Source organism: Choloepus didactylus, chromosome 22 (genome assembly GCF_015220235.1).
Source record: "Choloepus didactylus isolate mChoDid1 chromosome 22, mChoDid1.pri, whole genome shotgun sequence".
In the NCBI taxonomy this organism is placed as follows: Eukaryota; Metazoa; Chordata; class Mammalia; order Pilosa; family Megalonychidae; genus Choloepus; species Choloepus didactylus.
The window spans coordinates 18105591-18130479 of record NC_051328.1 but is presented as its reverse complement, the minus strand read 5'-3'; the positions used below and the strand labels follow the sequence as shown (position 1 = coordinate 18130479).

Here is a 24889-nt window from a genome sequence, read left to right as displayed (position 1 = left end):
AATATTCATTCTATGATCAGTCCTCAAACTGACCATGGGTTTGAAAACCTTCATAAGTAGTTTAAATGTGGCCTAGACATAATCTGCACAGGATGATAAAGTGAGATAGAACAAAAATTAATAGATAAGGTACTTTTTCTATCAATTTCACTTTTAATTTAACTGTAGCTCAACCTAGGTTCTCACCTCCAACCCTAACATAGCTGAGTTGTTAACCTATCATTAAAGTGGTAAATTATTCTAATACATTTTGCCATTTAAAAAATCAGTATTCTTAATATTATTTGCATATGTAAAAGTGCATTTGACAATGGTGACACCATCCAGTACCACAATAACAGGTGGAGAAAAACTGGAAAAATTGCTGAAAGTTTAATAGCTCTAGAGTACAGTTTACAAGAGGAGGAAAAATAAATACCCGGGTATATAGCATTGTCCATTCAAATGTCACTATTCTAATCAAGTTTCTGCTACTTAGTTGAAAAATGGCAGAGTAGGGGCATGAAAAAGTTATTTTCAGATACCTTAAAGTTTACACAACAGGCAGTGATTGGGTTTTTAGAATTTGAATGTTATAATTTAGACCATGATAGAAAGCAGGGATATTGATTTTGTGATGTTCAAAGTATTTTCTATTAATTAAAAGAATCCATGGGGCCCTGCCCCAAACAAGATGGGGGAGTGAGAAGCTTCAGTGCTGTGTCCTCTGAAAGAAGCTTTCAACAACCACCAAGAACTGACAGAAACACATTTCTCAAAGCTCCAGAAAATGGTTAAAGGATTGGAGTATCATAATGAGAGCCAAACCAAGAAAACATTCACTTAAAAATGAATTTTAATGGCTATGAAGTATGGTGGTAGGATAATATTTTCCTTTCAGAAACAGTCTACAGAAGAGGCATTGATAAGAAAAAACACAGAAGTAGGAAGTGCTTCTGAAGTTTTGCTCAGAGAATTTGAAAGAAAACATAGGAGAAATCAGTATAACCTTCTAGCTATAAACAGAACAAGAGATTGGGCTGCTGTGTCCTAGTCTTCTGTTATTATGCAAACAAACCACCAACTGAGTTTCCTCTGTGAAACTGAAGGCTCAGAGTCCATACTTTCTAAAAGGTAATAACGACTGCCGAAAAACAGCGGCACTTTCTACACTCTTCTGAGTTCCTGAGAGTCACCTTTTCAAGGACATCTGGGAAGGTGGCAGAATAGGAGAGGCAGAGCTAACTTCTCCTCCATGAATGGGGCTAGAAAACAGGCAGAGGGTGTCAGAACAGCAGTTCCAAGGTATGACTGGCTGTAGAAGGAACTCTAAAATGCCTAGTAAGGACTTGGATGGAAAGGCAGAGAGACTGCACCTAAAAGGATGGGGTGAGTTTGTTCGGCCAGGAACACTGCTGAGGACTGGCAGCTGGAGCCGGACACCAAGTGCGGGATGGAGATCCTGTGGGGGAACTCGGGATTCAGTGGACTTGTGGTGGCTGCATTACTCTTCCTCCATGGAAGCCCATGGTGTGCAAGGAAAAGAGGTGGGGAGAGGCGAGGGTGATGCACGGAAGCACCAGGAGTCCTTCCCCAATCCCAGAGGCTTGTGGGCATGTGGCAGACAGGGCCCAGGGTGCATTTTAAGCTGGGGGTGAGATGCACAGCCCTGCAGCTCAAGAGTGGTCCACTTGGAGGCCCTGGAATTACCAGACTCACTATGCCCTTAAGTGGACTCCCTGCCGAGCTGCACAGGGCCCAACCCCCACCCTCAGAGCTGGCCGTCCCCAGTGTACATGGAAAACTGGTGCACTGTTTGGATTTCCACCTGGTTTGGACCCTGCACAATGAATAGGCAAAGAAGAGGGAAAGCTGGCTTGAGAATAAGAGGTGGTTCAAGAGCACCACCTGCTGGGAGGATAGGGAAAGTGCACTCCAGCAAGCTGTAGCTCTGCCAAATTATATATAAATGCTCAAATAATCCTGCATATCTCAAAATAACCTTATCAACATTATCAAATGCCCCAAAGCCAACAGAAAATCACAAAGTATATAAAGACCCAAGTAGACACGGACAGCCAAACAACTAAATTAAAAAACTGCAGGAGACACAGATTCTAGAGCAATAAATCAAAGTACATACAAATCTCGAAACAACTTCACTGGGTTGAGTAAAGACATAAAGGACATCAAGAAGACTCTAGAAGATGTAACGAAGAATTTGAAAGAGTAAATTAAAAAACAGCAGATCTCATGGAAATAAATGGTACTGTAGATCAAATTAAAATACACTGGAAACACACAGCAGCAGATTTGAAGAGACAGAAGAAAAATAAGTGCGTTAGAGTACAAGGCAATGCAAATGCAAATGCACAAAAGATTAAATGGTGAAAAAAAATAGAAAAATTTGAAATGGATCTCAGGGAAATGAAGGACAACACGAAGCTTGCAAATATAAGAATCATTGGTGTTCCAGAGAGAGAAGGGCTAGGAAGAATATTTGAAGACAGTTGAGGAATACTTCCCAGCCCTACTAAATGACATAAATATGCAAATCAGAGATGCCCAATGAGCTCCAAATAGAATAAATCCAAATAGACCACTCCAATACATACACAAATCTATGCTAAAGAGAAGGAGAAAGTCCTGAAAGCAGCAGGAGAGAAGCTACTCACCACATGCAAGGGAAACCACATAGGACTAAGTACTGACAACTCAGTGGACTCCATGGAGAAAGGAGGCAGTGGTATGACATATTTAAGATTCTAAAAGAGAAAAATTGCTAGTCAGGAATTATGTATCCAGCAAACTTCTCCTTCAAAATTGAGGGAGAGGTTAAAATTTTCACAGACAAACAAATGCTGAGAGAATTTGTTAGTAAGAAACCTGCCCTGCAAGAAATACTAAAGGGAGCTAGCTCTACCAGCTGAAAAAACAAGGAAGGAGAAAGAGGTCTGGAGAAGGGCACAGAACTGAAGAATATCAGTAAGGGTAACTTAAAGGAAAAAAAAAAAGAGGGGGGTGGTGGTGGAATAGATATAACAATTAAAAATTGAAGGATAAGATGGCTGATTCAAGAACTGCTTTCACAGTAATAACTTTGAATGTGAATGGATTAAATTCCCCAACTAAAAGATACAGGCTTGTAGAAAGGATTAAAAAGTATGACCCATCAATATGCTATTTGCAAGAGACTCATCTTAGACCCTGCAATACAAAGAGACTGAAAGTGAAAGGATGGGGAAAGAATTTTTTTTCACACAAGCTGCAACCAAAAGAAAGCAGGGTAGCTAAAGACAAAATAGACTTTAAATGCAAAGATATCATAAGGGACAAAGAAGGACATTATATATATTAATAAATGGGACAATTCACCAAGAAGAAATAACGATCATAAGTGTTTATTCACCCAATCAAGGAGCTCCAAAGTACATGAGGCAAACATTGGCTAAACTTGAGGGAGCATTAGACTTGTCTACAATTATAGTTGGAGACATCAATACACCACTCTCCTCTATAGATAGAACAACCAGACAAAGGCCCAATAAGGAAACTGAGAACATAAACAATGTGATAAGTGAATTAGACTTAACAGACATACAGATTTTTACATCCCAAAGTACCAGGTTATGTATTCTTCTCTAGTGCTCATGGAATGTTATCCAGGATAGATCATATGCTGTGGCACAAAACAAGTCTTAATAAGTGTAAAAAGATTGAAATTATTGAAAGTGTATTCTCTGACCATAATATAATGCAACTAGAAATCAATAACCATCACAGAACCAGATCTTTCACAAATATATGGAGGTTAAACAATGCACTCCTAAACAACCAGTGGGTGAAAGAAGTTGCAAGTGAAATAAGTAAATATCTAGAGACAAATGAAAACAAGAACACAACATATCAGAACCTATAGGATGCAGCGAATGTGGTGCTGAGAGGGAAATTTATAGCTCTAAATGAATATATCAAAAAGGAAGAGAGAGCTAAAACCAAAGACCTAAATGAAGAACTAAAGAAGCTTGAGAATGATCTGCAAACTAACTCTAAAGGAAGTAGAAGAAAAGAAATAACAAAGATTAAAGCACCAATAAATGAGCTGGAGAACAAAAAACAATAGAGAGAATAAACAAAACCAAAAGTTGGTTCTTTGAGAAGATCAACAAGACTGACAGACCCTTAGCTAGACTGACAAAGTCAAAAAGAGAGAAAACCCAAGTAAATAGAATAAGAAATGAGAAGGGGATAATCACTACAGATTCCGAAGAAATAAAAAACAACAACAACAACAACAACAAAAGCATAAGACTGACACATCAGGGAATATTCTCAAATATGGCACTTTATCTTTATTTAGCTATCTCTTTTCTTTCTCAATATTTATGTGAGAATCAAGCAATTTAGTATCGTTCACTTACTGGGTATTTTGAGTATTATCAGTCAGCATTCTTCAGAGAAACAGAATCAACAGGATATATGTATATATACACAAAGAAGTTTATTTTAATGCCTGAGATCTGTAGAACAGGCCAGTAGGCTAGGTGTTTCGATAAAAGTGATGTCGTAGCCTTGAGGCAAAATTTCTTCTCTCTGGAACCCTCAGTTCTTTGCACTCAAGGCCTCCATCTAACTGGATGAGACCCAGTCATATAATCCAGGGGAATCTCTTCATGTAAAACTAACTGACTATAGATGCTAATCCCATCTACAGAATATCTCCAGAGCCACATTTAGGCCAGTGTTGGGCCAGGCAACTGGACACCATAACCTATCCCAGGTGATACACAAAATTAACCATCACAGAGTCTTACCTCATAGTTTGAAGCCTAGTATTTGTTCAATAATCGCTGACATTTGTCATATTTATTGTATATCATTCCCAATGAGAAACATTTCCTGACTCACTCTCTCCCCATCCAGGTAAAAGACTCCCGTATTATTTTTCAATTGGTTATTATTGCTGCTGCTACTGTTGTTGTTGTTATTATTATTATATATTTTAGTGACAATTGAAAGTCCCAGATTAGGAGGGTGGGAATATATGTAAGAACAAATTGAAATATTATCAGATTTTATTAGATTATTACCAGATATTATTTATTAGAATATCAGATAGTATTAGATTATCATGTTTCTTAGTAGAACCAGCTCTGGCATCATACTCCCATAACTATGGCATTAGACAATCAAGCTTTGATGACTGGACATTTATCTGCCTTGTGCAAATCTTTTGGGGGCACTATTTGTATATTCTACAGTGCATACAAAAGGAGGCCCTGGAACACAAGGTGACACTAAAACCATGCAATAATGCAACACGGCCTGCAGAGAAACTTAGAAATTGGGTAGACACCAAAATCTCTAAATTTGATATAGATGCATTGAGGCCCAATTATTTTATGACAAGATTATACAGTTAACCAGTTTCCCATTTTACACAGTTAATTAATTGTGTGTACTTCACACGGATCCAGACTCTGCTTCATAGTGGGAAAACATGGAAGACAAAATGCCCCACTTTGCTGCCAACATCCTAATCTGTTGTCACATCTCACTTTCCTACATAGCTAAGACATTGTCCACATATTTGGGAAGACTTCATTGTGGACATTATATAGGTAGAAGCCAAGAAGTAACTTCTTTATCTCTGACTGCTTTTCTATCACAGATTCATTAAGCAAAAGAAAAGAAAGAAGAGAGAGAGAGAGCTAATTTTTATTTTCTAGTTGGCTTGATTTATTTTCTTTTCCTGTGTCAATGATTTTCAGTTTCTTCTCTTGTCTATGATAGGACTTTTTTGTCATTTTTGTGTCATAAATTGAAGAAAGCACTGAAACTTCAGACTTTGCAAAAATGCACATTCAAGCCTGTAGCTGCATTTTTATACGATTGTGTGGTACCAACAGTTCCCATGAAGAACTATGGACCTATTGGTCCTAGATTAAGTATCCTCGTCCTGTGAATTTTATATCCTGGCAGGTGAGGTTGCATCGATCTTTTGGCATACCATTCTGCAATCAGTTACAAATGCCCGTTCATCCATATGCTGAATTTTTGTGTGGGAATCCCTGATTTTTCTTACTACTTCAGCATTCTCCTATATATGTGATGATACTTGGTATCATGTTAGCATAATATGGTATTAGATAATCATTAACTTTTTAGATAATCATAAAATTTTATGTCTGGATATTGGTTTGTCCCATGCACACCTCTTGGGGGAAATATTTACATATACTACAATACATGCAAAAGGGGGTCCCTGGAGTACAACGTGACCCGTAAAGTTGTGCTATAATGAAAAAGGACAGAAAGCACAGGTATTCCAGGAAAGCTCACCCCAGGCCAGATTTGTCTTTGTGTCAAAGAAAAAACAATACCATGCCAAACTGGAGTCTAATTCAGAACTTTTCACATTATGAAGCCTGCACTCTAGATTATGAATAGAGTTTTGTTATTCTAAACCTAACAAAATGTTAATTGGGGTGTTACAAAATATAAACTTAATATCTACATAATAGAAAACTTTGGATAAGTTTAAATTTATAGCTTATGTTCAAAGTAGTACTTGCTACTATATCATATTCAAATTCTAATGAAATCATCCATAGATGATTTTCTTCTAAGCTAAAGAAAAGAGAACTTGATGTTTAAAAATAAAAACAACAAACCTCTAAGGCCATTTGCAAAAACCATAAACATAAACTTAAACATAGTGTTAAAAATATGACAATCAGGTTGAATTCAACATGATCTCCTAACATATTATTAGAATTAATTTAATGTAAGGCTCAAAATCCAAATCTGAACAAGTTAACATATGCTTTGAACTGCATCTCCTAATATTACAATAAAAATAGCAGCATATTTGAAAAAAAGGAAAAAATAACTGTGATATTCCTAAAACTCACATTGAATAAATTATTTGCTAAGTAATGGCATGTGTTTCCCAATTTATCAAGAGGTAAAATTAAACCACTGACAAATTAGATTTTGTTTCTGAAAAAAAAAAGTCTTGTTAAAAGATAGACTTCGTGTCTTTACAGAAAGTCTAATCACTGCCAAAAGAATTCAAAGCACATGCTACCTTAATATTCTTAACATTTAGAACATACCACAAATATTTAAGCACCCTGAAAATCAATGTTTTTGCAGTTACATTGTAGTGGGAAGAGGACTTATATCAGTGTTTCACCTTATGAGTGAAAAACAATCATTTCCTTTTCCTAACTGCAATCATTTGTACAATTTTGGTATTTTGCAATTATATTACATGAAAAAAGTAAACTATCTAATGATGCAAGTGTTGTACTGAAGTCCCCAACTATTACTGTAGAAGTTATCTATTTCTCCCTTCAGTTTTGTCAATGTTTATCTCATGTATTTTGGGACACTGTGGTTAGTTGTACAAATGTTTATTATTCTATTTCCTTTTTGGGAGATTGACCATTTTCTTGATAAATTGTGTCCTTCATCTCTTAAATAGTTTTTGACTTAAAAGTCTATTTTGTCTAATATTAGTATCGCAACCCTGGCTGTCTTTTGGTTACAATTTACATAGAATGTTTTTAGGTTTTTTTTCCCCATTCTTTTGTTCTTGGTCTATTTGTGTCTAAAACAGTTTTTGGTACTAGGAAGTGGGGCACTGTGATGACAAATTCCTGAAAATATGAAAATGACTTTAGAATTGCGTAATGGGTAGAGGCTGGAAGAATTGTGAAGCAACTGATCAAATAAGATAGAGACTGTTCTGAAATAAGTCTCACAATATAAAATTTCTTGCAAAGATGAAATTGGTGGTGTCCAGACACTCTGGCATATTGAGGATCTACAAGACAGAATGGGAATGGAGGTGGCACTAATTGAGGAAAGATACTGCAGACCAGCCACCAAGATTTTTGGAGACCTAGCCTCAAATGAAGGGAGAAGGCAGATTGTGAGTTGAATGAAGGAAGGAGGGAAAGCAGGAAATACTAGATCACTCCATTATTCTCTGGTGCCTCAAGACTCACCGACTGCCTGAATACCCAAAACAGAGATGAGATGCCTTTTCAGGGAAGAAGTGGGAAAACAGTAGATGAAAGAAGTATTTAGGACATCAAATAAATGATCACCCTTCTCCCTTTCTTCAGTAAATAACTAGCTTGATCCATTTAAGATGGAGCTGCATAGAACCTATGGAGAGATCATTTTTGTTGTCGGTTGTTACCAGTGTGTGTATGTATGTGAGTGTGTGAGTGTGTGTGTGTGTGTGTGGAGAGAGAGAGAGAGAGAGAGAGAGAGAGAGAGAGAGAGAGAGAGAGAGAATTAAAAACAAATCAAGAACCATAAGAGTGCTTACATCAAATGATAAAACACCAGAATCTCTCAAAACATTTACAGAAAAAAGTTTTATCACTTGATACTACTTGACAATGTTTTAATCAACTTTATTTATCCTTTCAAATATCTAAATTTTGGCTTTGTTATTTTCTCCATTATTTGTTTTCTATTTCATTAATTTCAGTTCTTAATATTAATTTCCTTCATTCTACAGATTTTATATGTAATTTGCTCATTTTTTCCTGGCTTCATAAAATTGAAATTTAGATCCTTGATTTTAAATCTTTCTCTTTCCTACTGTGAGCATATAAACTAAATTTCCCTCTAGGCCCTCAAAACCTAGTTGCATTCCACAAATTTTAACACATTCTATTTTCTTTATGAAGCTATTCAAAATTCCTAATTTCTCTTGAAATTTCTTGTTAATTCTATGATTTATTTGGAAGTGTGTTATTCAGTTTCTAAATACTTTTCTATTTATAGTATTATAGATTTCAAATTTAATTCCCTTTTGATCAGAGAGTATACTCTGTAAGATTACATTCTCTTGAGATTTATTGAGATGCCTTGTGACCACACATAAATATTCTTTGCTTATAATTTCATCACATTTGAAAGTAATATATATTTTGCAGTACTTGGGTGAAATGTCAATTAGATAAGCATGTTCGATATTGGCCACATCTTCTTTATCCTTACTGTTCTATTTTTTATTTTTTTATTTTTTTGCCCAGATGCCCATTCATTTGCTTTCATACAGATGTTAACATCTTCACATCTGATTATGGATTTAACTATTGAACAATTTAGTCCTGTTGGTTTTTCCTTCACGTTTTGTTAAGCTCTATTATTTTGCATCTACCCATTATTACTGCTAGGTCTTCCTGATGAATTCTTCATTAAGAATTGTCCTTCATTATCTCAGGTGATTATGCCTTGTTTTGAAATATACTTTCCCTGAAATTAATATAGCTGCCCCAATTTCTAATGCTTAATGTTTGCAATATGTCTTTCCCCTTCTTTTACTTTCAAGCTTCCACTGTCTTTATATATGTGTATCTCTTTTGGGTAGCATACTGTTGTAGCCGGATCTCGCTTTTTAAAAAACTCCAATCGGACAATCTCTCCCTTTACATGGATTATTTAGTGTCTTTTGCTTGTCTGTGTGTTTGTTTTCTAGTATTTCCTTTTAATTCCTCCTTTAGCTCTTTAGCTATACCCCTTTGAGTTTTTAAGAGTGGTTGCTCTGGAGATTATAATCTGCAACCTTGTTATCACATTTATTTTTGTTTAGATTTAATACTGTATATTGTATTACTTCACGTAAAATGTATGAGTCTTGTATAATTTTTTTTTGTAATTCTACCTACTCCCTTCCATTTATCACTTATGCTCTTGCTTTCCTATGTATTAAACCTACCCACATTATAAATCCCCAAACATAGTTCTGTAATCTTGCTTTAAACAATCCTGTATCATTTAAGTGATTTAAAGAAAAAATACATAGAAATACATAATATTTTACATTTATACATATACTTAATATTTCCATTGTTTTTCTTTCCTTTCTTTAACTGTGTTTCCATCCTGTGACCTTTCTGTTTAGCTTGTCATGTAATACATGTCTATTGGCAATCAATAATCTTTGTTTATGCTTATCTGAAAACATCTTTATTTTGCTTTCATTTTTAAAAATAATCAAAAGGATCCATTATTTTAAATGTAGATAATATCATAATTCATCAAAATAATTTATAATACTTAACAGCCTCTTAAATATTGCCTTATAAATGATGTTTTCTGAAGCTAAAAGTAACATGGATTCAATAAGTCTTCTTAAATTATTTAGGACATAGTAAATGAAAGATAATAGTAAGTAAAAAATATAACTTGTCTCCTATGAAGTCTTCTAAGAAAGGAAATCATGACAATTTTCCCACCAAATGCCATTCCATTATTAAAAGGAATTAAAAAGAAACATAAACGAATTTGAACAGAAATTCCAATCTTCTGCACTTGGCTCCTTGTATAAAACCAAGTCTTTAAAGTTGAAATTATATTCTGTAAGCAAGAAATTCCTTAACAGCAGCTCAGCAACAACATTAATACTCTGGTGAAAAGTACTTAGTCATCTACTGATGGTAACACGGTTCTCCAATCTCTGCTAATCTTCCTAAGCATCTCCATAGGACAAGAAAATGCTCATCCTCTCAAAGATAGTTCTATCCAAATAGGAAATCAGTTCAGGGTTTTTCTTGTGCCATCAATACTCTTTGTAAAGAGTTTTACAGAAGAGGCAAAGCCTAGGCTATCGCACCATTCCAGTCTGAGGTCTCCACTTCAGCTGTCAAAATGTCACTGTTGTGAGGAAGAGTCATCACAAATTGCTATAGCAACATAGCCTTTCTGACTCAGTGGATCAACAATTTTCAGGCACTTTTCAACTAATACCTGGTAGAACCAATTATTCTCCCCAAAGGTCCATTGTTGAGATCCTCCTGACCCATGGCACTTGATGAGTAGTGGTGGGTCTGATGAGTGAGTCTCGGACATACCCAGGCAAAGGAGATTATTCAAAACCAATTCATGCCCTTCATTATAAACCCAGATCTGACTACAAGATAGTCACACATCTTACACACTACAAGGCATACCTTCTGATTTGGGAGATCTTGTGCCACCAGATATTTGTTGGTCTGGAAGTGATGGAGCCTCCCATTTTGAAGGACTTTGGGGTGTTTTGACCCTCTATTAATAAAAATGGGTTGCTGTGGTTTGGCATTGGGACCAGATATCTTCATCTGTGGGTAAATATCATCCAAATACCATTTAAATGATTTACAACCTAATTTCTTTCTCAATTCAACATGCTCACTAATATTTTCACAGCTTTCGGTTTTCAGATCATGTCTTAAGAAAAAATATTGCTCCTTATATTCATCCAACCATACATGTGCCAGCCTCAAAGAGTTGTGTGCCATGGTGGCCTGGCTTTCAGGAGATCCATATGGTCACCTTTTCCAGAAAATGTGTCCTACTCTAGAGCAAGGGATGATGAAGAGCTTACCTCTATACATCCAGATCTGAAATAATATTTCCAAATTTTCTTCTTCCTAGGTATCCATGCCACTGTTATAGTGTCCAAGTTCATTGATGTGGTGTATTACATTAATTGATTTTCTTGTGTTGAGCCAGCCTTGCATACCTGGAATAAATCATCCCACCTGGTTGTGGTGTATACAATCAATTTTATTGATTTTCTCAAAGAACCGACTTCTGGTTTTGCTGATTCTATTGTTTTCATGTTCTCAATTTCATTTATTTCTGCCCTAATCTTTGTTATTTCTTCCTTTTTTTTTTTTTTTTTTTTTTTGCTTTGGAGTTAGTTTGCTGTTCTTTCTCCAATTCCTCCAGGTGAACAGTTAATTCTTCAATTTTTGCTCTCTTTTCTCTTTTAATATAGGCATTTAGGGCAATAAATTTCCCTCTCAGCACTGCCTTTGCTGCATCCCATAGTTTTGATATGTTGTGTTTTCATTGTCATTTGCCTTGAGGTATTTACTAATTTCACTTGTAATTTCTTCCTTTACCCACTGGTTTTCTAAGAGGGTGCTGTTTAGCCTCCATATATTTGTGAATTTTACGACCTTCTGCCATTATTTATTTCCAACTTCATTTCATTATGGTCCGAGAAAGTGTTTTATATAATGTCAATATTTTTAAATTTGTTGAGACTTGCTTTGTGACCCAACATGTGGTCTATCCTAGAGAATGTTTCATGAGCAGTTGAGAAAAAAGTGTATCCTACTGTTGTTGGATGTAGTATTCTATAAATGTCTGTCAAGTCTAGTTCATTTATTGTAAAATACAACATCTCCATTTCTTTATTGATCCTCTGTCTAGATGTTCTATCCATTGATGAGAGTGGTATATTGAAATCTCCAACAATTATTGTAGAGGTATCTATTTCTCCTTTCAGTGATTTCAGTGTTTGCCTCATGAGTTTTGGGGCATTCTGGCTTGGTGCATAAATATTTATGATTGTTATGTTTTCTTGATGACTTTACCCTTTAATTAATATAGAGTGTCCTTCTTTGTCTCTTTTAATTGTTTTACTTTTGAAGTCTAATTTGTCTGACATTAATATAGCTATTCCTGCTTTTTTCTGGTTGTTGTTTGCGTGAAATATCTTTTTCCAACCTTTCATTTTCAGTTTATTTTTGTCCTTGTGTGTAAAGTTAGTTTCTTGTAGACAGCATACAGATAGGTCCTGTTTTTTAATGCATTCTGCCAGTCTGTGTCTTTTTATTGGGGAGTTTAATCCATTAACATTTAGTATTATTACTGTAAGGAAAGTACTTTCTTCTACCATTTTGTCTTTTGGATTTTATATATCATATCTTATTTTTTCCTCTCTCTCCTTTTATCTTTCCTGATAATCTTCATTTCTGCATTCTTGTCCAACTCGCTCTCTCCTGTCTTTTCCTATCAGATTGCAGCACTCCCTTTAGTATTTCTAGTAGTGCTGGTCTCTTATTCACAAACTCTTTCAGTTTCTTTTTGTCTGAAAATATTTTAATTCTCCCTCATTTTGAAGGACAATTTTGCTGGATATAGAATTCTTGGTTGGCAGTTTTCTCTTTCAGTACCTTAAATATATCATGCCACTGTCTTCTCACCTCCATGGTTTCTGTGGGGAAATCTGTACATAGTCTTATGGAGCTTCCCTTGTATGTGATGGATTGCTTTTTACATGCTGCTTTCAGAATTCTCTCTTTGTCTTTGACATTGGACAATCTGATCAATAAGTGTCTTGGAGTAGGTCTATCGGGATCTATTCTGTTTGGGGTATGCTGAACTTCTTCAATCTCTAATTTTCTGTCTTTCAAAAGAGTTGGGAAACTTTTGGTGAATATTTCTTCCATTATTCTTTCTGCCCCTTTTCCCCTCTCTTCTCCTTCTGGGATACCCATAACACATATATTCATTGTGTTTCATGTTGTCACTCAGCTCCCTAAGACCCTGCTCATATTTTTCTATTTTCTTTACCATCTGTTCTTTTGTGTGTATGAATTCAAATGTCTTGACTTCTAGTTCACTGATCCTTTCTTCTGCCTGTTCAAATCTACTGTTGTGTCCCTCCATTGTGTTTTTCATCTTCTCCATTGTGGCCTTCATTCCCATAAGTTCTTCCGTTTGTTTTTTCAAGTTTATGAATTCTTCTTTATGGTCATCCAGTGTCTTCTTTATATCCTTCATTTCTTTTGCCATATCTTACTTCAGTTCATTGAATTGATTTAGCATTAGTTGCCTCAACTCCTGTATCTTGGTTGAACTATTAGTTTGCTCCTTGGCTGATCTATATTTTTGTGTTTCCTAGTATGGTTTGTTATTATAAGTTGTCTAGGCATCTGATTTTCTTGATTAGTTTATTCTGAAGCTTGTTTTCACTCTTTTACCTAGGGGTTTCTTGTTGATTAGCTTTGTTCTCTGACCTCTGCTGTTCAGTTCAACTTATTCTAAACCTCTAATTCAGGTTCTATTTAGTTGGCTAGAATTTTTCACCTCTTGTTATTCTGTTTCTTGCCTTGCCTCTATGTAGCCTTTTTGTGGGAAAGTCTCCTCAGATATGGTCGACCCCAGTCAGACTTTCCCAGTCTAGAGAGACCCAGGAGGGTATGGAGTTTCCCTGAGAATGAGATCCTCCTGTGAGGTCTCTAGAATCGGTGCTTTTCCTGTCCTGTCCGGCAGGTGGCACTTGCCAGCCTGCGGTTCCCCCACCAGTGTAAGGAGATATGGAGCCTTTAGTTCTCTTGATGCCTCTGATCCTGTCGGGGGTGTGGCTGACTGAAGCTGGAATCAGAATTCCAGCCCCTGGGGTCTGAGTTCCCAGAAGAAGGGCTGCCAGTTGAGCTGGACCACCCTCCACTCTCCCAATTCTAGGAACTCCAATTGTCTCCCAGAGGCACTATTCCCTTCTCCCCTCTCCTCTTTGGGGCAACTCCAGCTTAATTCTTTGGCCAGCCTGTGAGGCCAATTAAAGTTGGGGGTGGAGACCTTCAGAAGTGAATCTGGGAGGCGGGGCAAGATGGCAGACTGGTGAGCTGTATGTTTTAGTTACTCCTCCAGGAAAGTAGGTAAAAAGCCAGGAACTGCGTGGACTGGACACCACAGAGCAATCTGTCTTTGGGCATACTTCATACAACACTCATGAAAACGTGGAACTGCTGAGATCAGCGAAATCTGTAAGTTTTTGCGGCCAGGGGACCCGCGCCCCTCCCTGCCAGGCTCAGTCCCGGGGGAGGAGGGGCTGTCAGCTCCAGGAAGGAGAAGGGAGAATTGCAGTGGCTGCTCTCATCGGAAACTCATTCTACTGATTCAAACTCCAACCATAGATAGACTGAGGACAGACACCAGAGACTCTGAGAGCAGCCAGCCCAGCAGAGAGGAGACGGGCATAGAAGGAAAACAACACGAGAAGCTCCAAAGTAAAAGCAGAGGATTTTTGGAGTTCTGGTGAACACAGAAAGGGGAAGGGCGGAGATCAGGCCTTGAGGCGCATATGCAAATCCCGAAGCAAGGCTGATCTCTCTGCCCAGGGCACCTTTCCTTAATGGCCCTGGTTGCTTTGTCTATTAGCATTTCAATAACCCATTAGATCTCCGAGGAGGGCCGTTTTTTTTTTTGGTTTTTTTTTTTTTTTTAAATCCTTTTTGCTTTTTCTAAAACAATTACTCTAAGAAGCTCAATACAGAAAGCTTCAAAGAATTGAAATTTGGGCACGTCAAGTCAAGAGCAGAACTAAGAGAGCTCTGAGACAAAAGGCAATAATCCAGTGGCTGAGAAAATTCACTAAACAACACAACTTCCCAAGAAAAGGGGGGTGTCCGCTCACAGCCACCATCCTGGTGGACAGGAAACACTCCTGCCCATCGCCAGCCCCATAGCCCAGAGCTGCCCCAGACAACCCAGTGTGACGGAAGTGCTTCAAATAACAGGCACACACCACAAAACTGGGCGTGGACATTAGCCTTCCCTGCAACCTCAGCTGAATGTCCCAGAGCTGGGAAGGGGGAGCAGTGTGAATTAACAGAGCCCCATTCAGCCATCATTTGAGCAGACTGGGAGCCTCCCAACACAGCCCAGCAGCCCAGAACTGCCCTGGGGGGACGGCACTCACCTGTGACATAGCACAGTCATCCCTCAACAGAGGACCCGGGGTGCACAGCCTGGAAGAGGGGCCCACTTGCAAGTCTCAGGAGCCATACGCCAATACCAAAGACTTGTGGGTCAGTGGCAGAGACAAACTGTGGCAGGACTGAACTGAAGGATTAGACTATTGCAGTAGCTTTAAAACTCTAGGATCATCAGGGAGATTTGATTGTTAGGGCCACCCCCCCTCCCCGACTGCCCAGAAACACGCCCCACATACAGGGCAGGCAACACCAACTACACACGCAAGCTTGGGACACCAAATGGGCCCCACAAGACTCACTCCCCCACTCACCAAAAAGGCTAAGCAGGGGAGATCTGGCTTGTGGAGAACAGGTGGCTCGTGGACGCCACCTGCTGGTTAGTTAGAGAAAGTGTACTCCACGAAGCTGTAGATCTGATAAATTAGAGATAAGGACTTCAACTGGTCTACAAACCCTAAAAGACCCCTATCAAGGACAGCAAATGCCACGAGGCCAAAAACAACAGAAAATTATAAAGCATATGAAAAAACCAGACGATATGGATAACCCAAGCCCAAGCACCCAAATCAAAAGACCAGAAGAGACACACCTAGAGCAGCTACTCAAAGAACTAAAGATGAACAATGAGACCCTAGTACGGGATATGAAGGAAATCAAGAAGACCCTAGAAGAGCATAAAGAAGACATTGCAAGACTAAATAAAAAAATGGATGATCTTATGGAAATTAAAGAAACTGTTGACCAAATTAAAAAGATTCTGGACACTCATAGTACAAGACTAGAGGAAGTTGAACAACGAATCAGTGACCTGGAAGATGACAGAATGGAAAATGAAAGCATAAAAGAAAGAATGGGGAAAAAAATTGAAAAACTCGAAATGGACCTCAGGGATATGATAGATAATATGAAACGTCCGAATATAAGACTCATTGGTGTCCCAGAAGGGGAAGAAAAGGGTAAAGGTCTAGGAAGAGTATTCAAAGAAATTGTTGGGGAAAACTTCCCAAATCTTCTAAACAACATAAATACACAAATCATAAATGCTCAGCGAACTCCAAATAGAATAAATCCAAAAAAACCCACTCCGAGACATATACTGATCACACTGTCAAACATAGAAGAGAAGGAGCAAGTTCTGAAAGCAGCAAGAGAAAAGCAATTCACCACATACAAAGGAAACAGCATAAGACTAAGTAGTGACTACTCAGCAGCCACCATGGAGGCGAGAAGGCAATGGCACGATATATTTAAAATTCTGAGAGAGAGGAATTTCCAGCCAAGAATACTTTATCCAGCAAAGCTCTCCTTCAAATTTGAGGGAGAGCTTAAATTTTTCACAGACAAAGAAATGCTGAGAGAATTTGCTAATAAGAGACCTGCCCTACTGGAGATACTAAAGGGAGCCCTACAGACAGAGAAACAAAGACAGGACAGAGAGACTTGGAGAAAGGTTCAGTACTAAAGAGATTCGGTATGGGTACAATAAAGGATATTAATAGAGAGAGGGAAAAATATGGCAAACATAATCCAAAGGATAAGATGGCCGATTCAAGAAATGCCTTCACGGTTTTAACGTTGAATGTAAATGGATTAAACTCCCCAATTAAAAGATATAGATTCGCAGAATGGATCAAAAAAAATGAACCATCAATATGTTGCATACAAGAGACTCATCTTAGACACAGGGACACAAAGAAATTGAAAGTGAAAGGATGGAAAAAAATATTTCATGCAAGCTACAGCCAAAAGAAAGCAGGTGTAGCAATATTAATCTCAGATAAAATAGACTTCAAATGCAGGGATGTTTTGAGAGACAAAGAAGGCCACTACATACTAATAAAAGGGGCAATTCAGCAAGAAGAAATAACAATCGTAAATGTCTATGCACCCAATCAAGGTGCCACAAAATACATGAGAGAAACATTGGCAAAACTAAAGGAAGCAATTGATGTTTCCACAATAATTGTGGGAGACTTCAACACATCACTCTCTCCTATAGATAGATCAACCAGACAGAAGACCAATAAGGAAATTGAAAACCTAAACAATCTGATAAATGAATTAGATTTAACAGACATCTACAGGACATTAAATCCCAAATCACCAGGATACACATACTTTTCTAGTGCTCACGGAACTTTCTCCAGAATAGATCATATTCTGGGACATAAAACAAGCCTCAATCAATTTAAAAAGATTGAAATTATTCAAAGCACATTCTCTGACCACAATGGAATACAATTAGAAGTCAATAACCATCAGAGACTTAGAAAATTCACAAATACCTGGAGGTTAAACAACACACTCCTAAACAATCAGTGGGTTAAAGAAGAAATAGCAAGAGAAATTGCTAAATATATAGAGACGAATGAAAATGAGAACACAACATACCAAAACCTATGGGATGCAGCAAAAGCAGTGCTAAGGGGGAAATTTATAGCACTAAACGCATATATTAAAAAGGAAGAAAGAGCCAAAATCAAAGAACTAATGGATCAACTGAAGAAGCTAGAAAATGAACAGCAAACCAATCCTAAACCAAGTAGAAGAAAAGAAATAACAAAGATTAAAGCAGAAATAAATGACATAGAGAACAAAAAAACAATAGAAAGGATAAATATCACCAAAAGTTGGTTCTTTGAGAAGATCAACAAGATTGACAAGCCCCTAGCTAGACTGACAAAATCAAAAAGAGAGAAGACCCATATAAACAAAATAATGAATGAAAAAGGTGACATAACTGCAGATCCTGAAGAAATTAAAAAAATTATAAGAGGATATTATGAACAACTGTATGGCAACAAACTGGATAATGTAGAAGAAATGGACAATTTCCTGGAAACATATGAACAACCTAGACTGACCAGAGAAGAAATAGAAGACCTCAACCAACCCATCACAAGCAAAGAGATCCAATCAGTCATCAAAAATCTTCCCACAAATAAATGCCCAGGGCCAGATGGCTTCACAGGGGAATTCTACCAAACTTTCCAGAAAGAACTGACACCAATCTTACTCAAACTCTTTCAAAACATTGAAAAAAATGGAACACTACCTAACTCATTTTATGAAGCTAACATCAATCTAATACCAAAACCAGGCAAAGATGCTACAAAAAAGGAAAACTACCGGCCAATCTCCCTAATGAATATAGATGCAAAAATCCTCAACAAAATACTTGCAAATCGAATCCAAAGACACATTAAAAACATCATACACCATGACCAAGTGGGGTTCATTCCAGGCATGCAAGGATGGTTCAACATCAGAAAAACAATCAATGTATTACAACACATTAAAAACTCGAAAGGGAAAAATCAATTGATCATCTCAATAGATGCTGAAAAAGCATTTGACAAAATCCAACATCCCTTTTTGATAAAAACACTTCAAAAGGTAGGAATTGAAGGAAACTTCCTCAACATGATAAAGAGCATATATGAAAAACCCACAGCCAGCATAGTACTCAATGGTGAGAGACTGAAAGCCTTCCCTCTAAGATCAGGAACAAGACAAGGATGCCCGCTGTCACCACTGTTATTCAACATTGTGCTGGAAGTGCTAGCCAGGGCAATCCGGCAAGACAAAGAAATAAAAGGCATCCAAATTGGAAAAGAAGAAGTAAAACTGTCATTGTTTGCAGATGATATGATCTTATATCTAGAAAACCCTGAGAAATCGACGATACACCTACTAGAGCTAATAAACAAATTTAGCAAAGTAGCGGGATACTAGATTAATGCACATAAGTCAGTAATGTTTCTATATGCTAGAAATGAACAAACTGAAGAGACACTCAAGAAAAAGATACCATTTTCAATAGCAACTAAAAAAATCAAGTACCTAGGAATCAACTTAACCAAAGATGTAAAAGACCTATACAAAGAAAACTACATAACTCTACTAAAAGAAATAGAAGGGGACCTTAAAAGATGGAAAAATATTCCATGTTCATGGATAGGAAGGCTAAACGTCATTAAGATGTCAATTCTACCCAAACTCATCTACAGATTCAATGCAATCCCAATCAAAATTCCAACAACCTACTTTGCAGACTTGGAAAAGCTAGTTATCAAATTTATTTGGAAAGGGAAGATGCCTCGAATTGCTAAAGACACTCTAAAAAAGAAAAACGAAGTGGGAGGACTTACACTCCCTGACTTTGAAGCTTATTATAAAGCCACAGTTGCCAAGACAGCATGGTACTGGCACAAAGATAGACATATAGATCAATGGAATCGAATTGAGAATTCAGAGATAGACCCTCAGATCTATGGCCGACTGATCTTTGATAAGGCCCCCAAAGTCACCGAACTGAGCCATAATGGTCTTTTCAACAAATGGGGCTGGGAGAGTTGGATATCCATATCCAAAAGAATGAAAGAGGACCCCTACCTCACCCCCTACACAAAAATTAACTCAAAATGGACCAAAGATCTCAATATAAAAGAAAGTACCATAAAACTCCTAGAAGATAATGTAGGAAAACATCTTCAAGACCTTGTATTAGGAGGCCACTTCCTAGACTTTACACCCAAAGCACAAGCAACAAAAGACAAAATAGATAAATGGGAACTCCTCAAGCTTAGAAGTTTCTGCACCTCAAAGGAATTTCTCAAAAAGGTAAAGAGGCAGCCAACTCAATGGGAAAAAATTTTTGGAAACCATGTATCTGACAAAAGACTGATATCTTGCATATACAAAGAAATCCTACAACTCAATGACAATAGTACAGACAGCCCAATTATAAAATGGGCAAAAGATATGAAAAGACAGTTCTCTGAAGAGGAAATACAAATGACCAAGAAACACATGAAAAAATGTTCAGCTTCACTAGCTATTAGAGAGATGCAAATTAAGACCACAATGAGATACCATCTAACACCGGTTAGAATGGCTGCCATTAAACAAACAGGAAACTACAAATGCTGGAGGGGATGTGGAGAAATTGGAACTCTTATTCATTGTTGGTGGGACTGTATAATGGTTCAGCCACTCTGGAAGTCAGTCTGGCAGTTCCTTAGAAAACTAGAGATAGAGCTACCATTCGATCCAGCGATTGCACTCCTCGGTATATACCCGGAAGATCGGAAAGCAGTGACACGAACAGATATCTGCACGCCAATGTTCATAGCAGCATTATTCACAATTGCCAAGAGATGGAAACAACCCAAATGTCCTTCAACAGATGAGTGGATAAATAAAAGGTGGTATATACACACGATGGAATACTACGCGGCAGTAAGAAGGAACGATCTGGTGAAACATATGACAACATGGATGAACCTTGAAGACATAATGCTGAGCGAAATAAGCCAGGCACAAAAAGAGAAATATTATATGCTACCACTAATGTGAACTTTGAAAAATGTAAAACAAATGGTTTATAATGTAGAATGTAGGGGAACTAGCAGTAGAGAGCAATTAAAGAAGGGGGAACAATAATCCAGGAAGAACAGATAGGCTATTTAACGTTCTGGGGATGCCCAGAAATGACTATGGTCTGTTAATTTCTGATGGTTGTAGTAGGAACAAGTTCACTGAAATGTTGCTATATTATGTAACTTTCTTGGGGTAAAGTAGGAACATGTTGGAAGTTAAGCAGTTATCTTAGGTTAGTTGTCTTTTTCTTACTCCCTTGCTATGGTCTCTTTGAAAGGCTCTTTTATTGTATGTTTGTTTTCTTTTTAACTTTTTTTTTCATACAGGTGATTTGAAAAAAGAAGGGAAAGTTAAAAAAAAAAAAAAAAAAAAAAACAAAGATGTAGTGCCCCCTTGAGGAGCCTGTGGAGAATGCAGGGGTATTCGCCTACCCCACCTCCATGGTTGCTAACATGACCACAGACATAGGGGACTGGTGGTTTGATGGGTTGAGCCCTCTACCATAAGTTTTACCCTTGGGAAGACGGTTGCTGCAAAGGAGAGGCTAGGCCTCCCTATATTTGTGCCTAAGAGTCTCCTCCTGAATGCCTCTTTGTTGCTCAGATGTGGCCCTCTCTCTCTGGCTAAGCCAACTTGAAAGGTGAAATCACTGCCCTCCCCCCTACGTGGGATCAGACACCCAGGGAAGTGAATCTCCCTGGCAACGTGGAATATGACTCCCGGGGAGGAATGTAGACCTGGCACCGTGGGACGGAGAACATCTTCTTGACCAAAAGGGGGATGGGAAAGGAAATGAAATAAGCTTCAGTGGCAGAGAGATTCCAAAAGGAGCCGAGAGGTCACTCTGGTGGGCACTCTTATGCACACTTTAGACAACCCTTTTTGGTTCTAAAGAATTGGGGTAGCTGGTGGTGGATACCTGAAACTATCAAACTACAACCCAGAACCCATGAATCTCGAAGACAGTTGTATAAAAATGTAGCTTATGAGGGGTGACAATGGGATTGGGAAAGCCATAAGGACCAAACACCACTTTGTCTAGTTTATGGATGGATGTGTAGAAAAGTAGGGGAAGGAAACAAACAGACAAAGGTACCCAGTGTTCTTTTTTACTTCAATTGCTCTTTTTCACTCTAATTATTATTCTTGTTATTTTTGTGTGTGTGCTAATGAAGGTGTCAGGGATTGATTTAGGTGATGAATGTACAACTATGTAATGGTACTGTAAACAATCGAAAGTACAATTTGTTTTGTATGACTGCGTGGTATGTGAATATATCTCAATAAAATGATGATAAAAAAAAAAAAAAAAAAAAAAAAAGAAGTGAATCTGGAATTCAAAAGAAGTTCTGGGTACTCTATTTCCCCCCAAGACTAGCCTAGTCCTTCACCTTGAGCTTTCTGACAGAAAATAACCATGTATGTTACTTTTAGAGTAAAAAAAAATAGAAAAGAAAACAAGAATAAAGAAAAAAAAAAAAAAAGAGTCCCTTTTAAAAGCCTTTCCCCAGCCTGGACATTTTGTCAGTGTCAGAATAGAGCATTTAAAGATGTACTTTGGGCTACTGTCTGATAATTACTCTCGAAAAGCTTCAATTCCACCCCTGCCGGGGGGGGGGGTGTGCTATTAAAGTGCAAAAAGATAAGGAGACAGTGAGAAGGGACAAAATGTAGGGGGGAAAAAAAGCTGTTTTTTGATCCTGGGAATGGGTGCCTGCCACATGCTTTTATGTGTCACTCCCCCCTTCTTGGAGCCCAGCCCTTCTTTAGCATCCCCAGCTCCAAAAATTAATTAATTAATGTGTTAGTTAATTCTGCAGTTGAGGCTGGGTTGAGCCCCCCTTCTTGCCCTCAGCAGGTTGTTGTTTTTTGTTTTTTCCCTTTCAGGGAGTCAGCTGCAAGAGAGTCTGTGGAGTCTGAGTGGGGAGGGGCGCCAGAACCCTGGTTGGGGGCACTTACAATGTTCACCACAATCTCAGCTTTTCCTCTGATTCCAAACTTGTGTCCCATGTGTGACTGGTCACTGGAGACCCCAAAAACACTGTTTGATATAGTTCTTGGGTAATTACGAGCTGCTCTAGATGAGAGATTAAATTCCATGCCTCACCGCTCTGCCATCTTGTCCCATCCCTAAATTGCCAAGTTCATTGAAATAGTGTATATTCACGGCTAACAATCCTCCAGACTTTGTAGGGGATTTTATTGGTGCAGTAGCTCCTTCTGGTCCTTCTGACTCAGAAAGAGGAACAAGATCCCTTTTAAAGTGTAGTACCCAATTGAATCCTCCTTGTACAATAGGAGCTGAGCTGTATGTGAGTGTATCAGCACTGATGATATCAATCACATGGCATGCCACGGTTTTATGGTCTTCCTGGATTTCAGTCAGCAAGGGCTGTAGCCACATCTCCTTCACTTCACAGTGGCTATCTAGGAATATAAGAATTTCTCCTGTGGCATGTGCTGCTCCAATCATTCTTCCTCAAATCATTCCCTCATGCTTATTTCTTATTACTTTAGTTTTTCCATGGAGATATTTTTGGCTATATTCATCTAGTTCTCCCTTCAAATCATCAAAATCACTATCATCATCCACTAGGATAATTTCATGAAGAAGATGTGCTGGAGTCTGAACTATGACACTGTGCACTGTTTGGAGCAAGGCAGAGAAAGCTTCATTGTAGAAACAATTAACAACACTAGCAGTTAGAAGATCAGCTGGGTAAGACTTTTCTTTACATACTGCATTCCTTGTATCTGGCACATCTCTATGGTAGCCCAAGCAGTTACTAATAAGCATATTAAAGGCACGTTTCTGATAGCCCAAACTCAACTCCTGATCATGTTCGTTAAAAATCCTAACCCAGTTCAGGGGAGAATTTCACTGTCTTTTCCTGGATCATCATTCTGATTTTCTACTATGTCAGAAATCTTGTTTTCTTTGAACTGTGGTTCTAATACTCGACTTGGACCTTAAGTAAAATGAAGATAGAATTTTTGGGGGGTGGGGTGGTCCATGGGGCCCAGACACCTGGATAGGACATTCTTAAGTGGCTGAGTCACTTCACTGAAGTTAAAATAAACAAAGAGCAAAGCCATCCAGGTCACAGAAGTAAAAAGACACCCATAACAAAAATATCGAATTGTGACACTTCCCATTATAGACCCAGCACAGATGAAGTGCCATTTTCAATTTTCTTTCAGTAGTTTCCAGCTATTTTCTCATAAGCATACTTGGTGTTCCAAACCAGACACTGGCAGCCCAGCATCATGGTCTCCAGGATACAGACTGCGGCATCTTCTCATCTGCCACAGCATGGGTCCAAGTGGGTGGCACTACCCGGGAGGAAACCTGGGCTGGGAGCTATTTTGCTTTCACTTCTGATGGATATTGTAGCTATATATGGACTCCTGGATTAATTTTTCTTTTTTTTACTCTCTAAAGATATAATTCCAATGTCTTCGGGCCTTGACTAACCAATGTCAGTCATGATTCATATCATTTGTTCCTTGTACATAATGTATGCTTCTGTGGCATTTTTTTTGTAACCTTCTATTTTGCAATAATTATAGATTCATAACAAGTTGCAAAAATAGTTCAGAGATGTCCCAAGGTATAGCATCTTAAATGTTTACAGTGCATTATCAAAACCAGAACATTGACTGGCACAATATGATCTGATCTTAATAAGATTTCACCAGTCTTGGGTTGTGATAGGTTGAAAAATAGCTCTCCAAAAGATATTCACACCCAAATCCATGGAACCCATGTATATTAACTAATGTGACCAAGGGGGGTGTATCTTTCCAGATGTGATTAATTTAAGGATGTTGAGATGGGAAGATTATTGTGGGCTATACAGGTGGGCCCTATATTGCAATAGTCACATGTATGAGGGGGAAGCAGAGGTACATGTGGCACACACTGAGAAGGCAATGTGAGGATGGAAAAGACTTTTGAAGATGCTGGCCTTGAAGACTGGTGTAATGTGGTCAGAAGCCAAGAAAAG

At 38.0% G+C, this 24889-nt stretch overlaps 1 pseudogene; it reads right to left on the bottom strand.

Annotated features, from left to right (window-relative positions):
* Positions 1 to 10659: 10659 nt before the first annotated feature.
* Positions 10660 to 24038, bottom strand: LOC119518979 (annotated as a pseudogene).
* Positions 24039 to 24889: the final 851 nt, after the last annotated feature.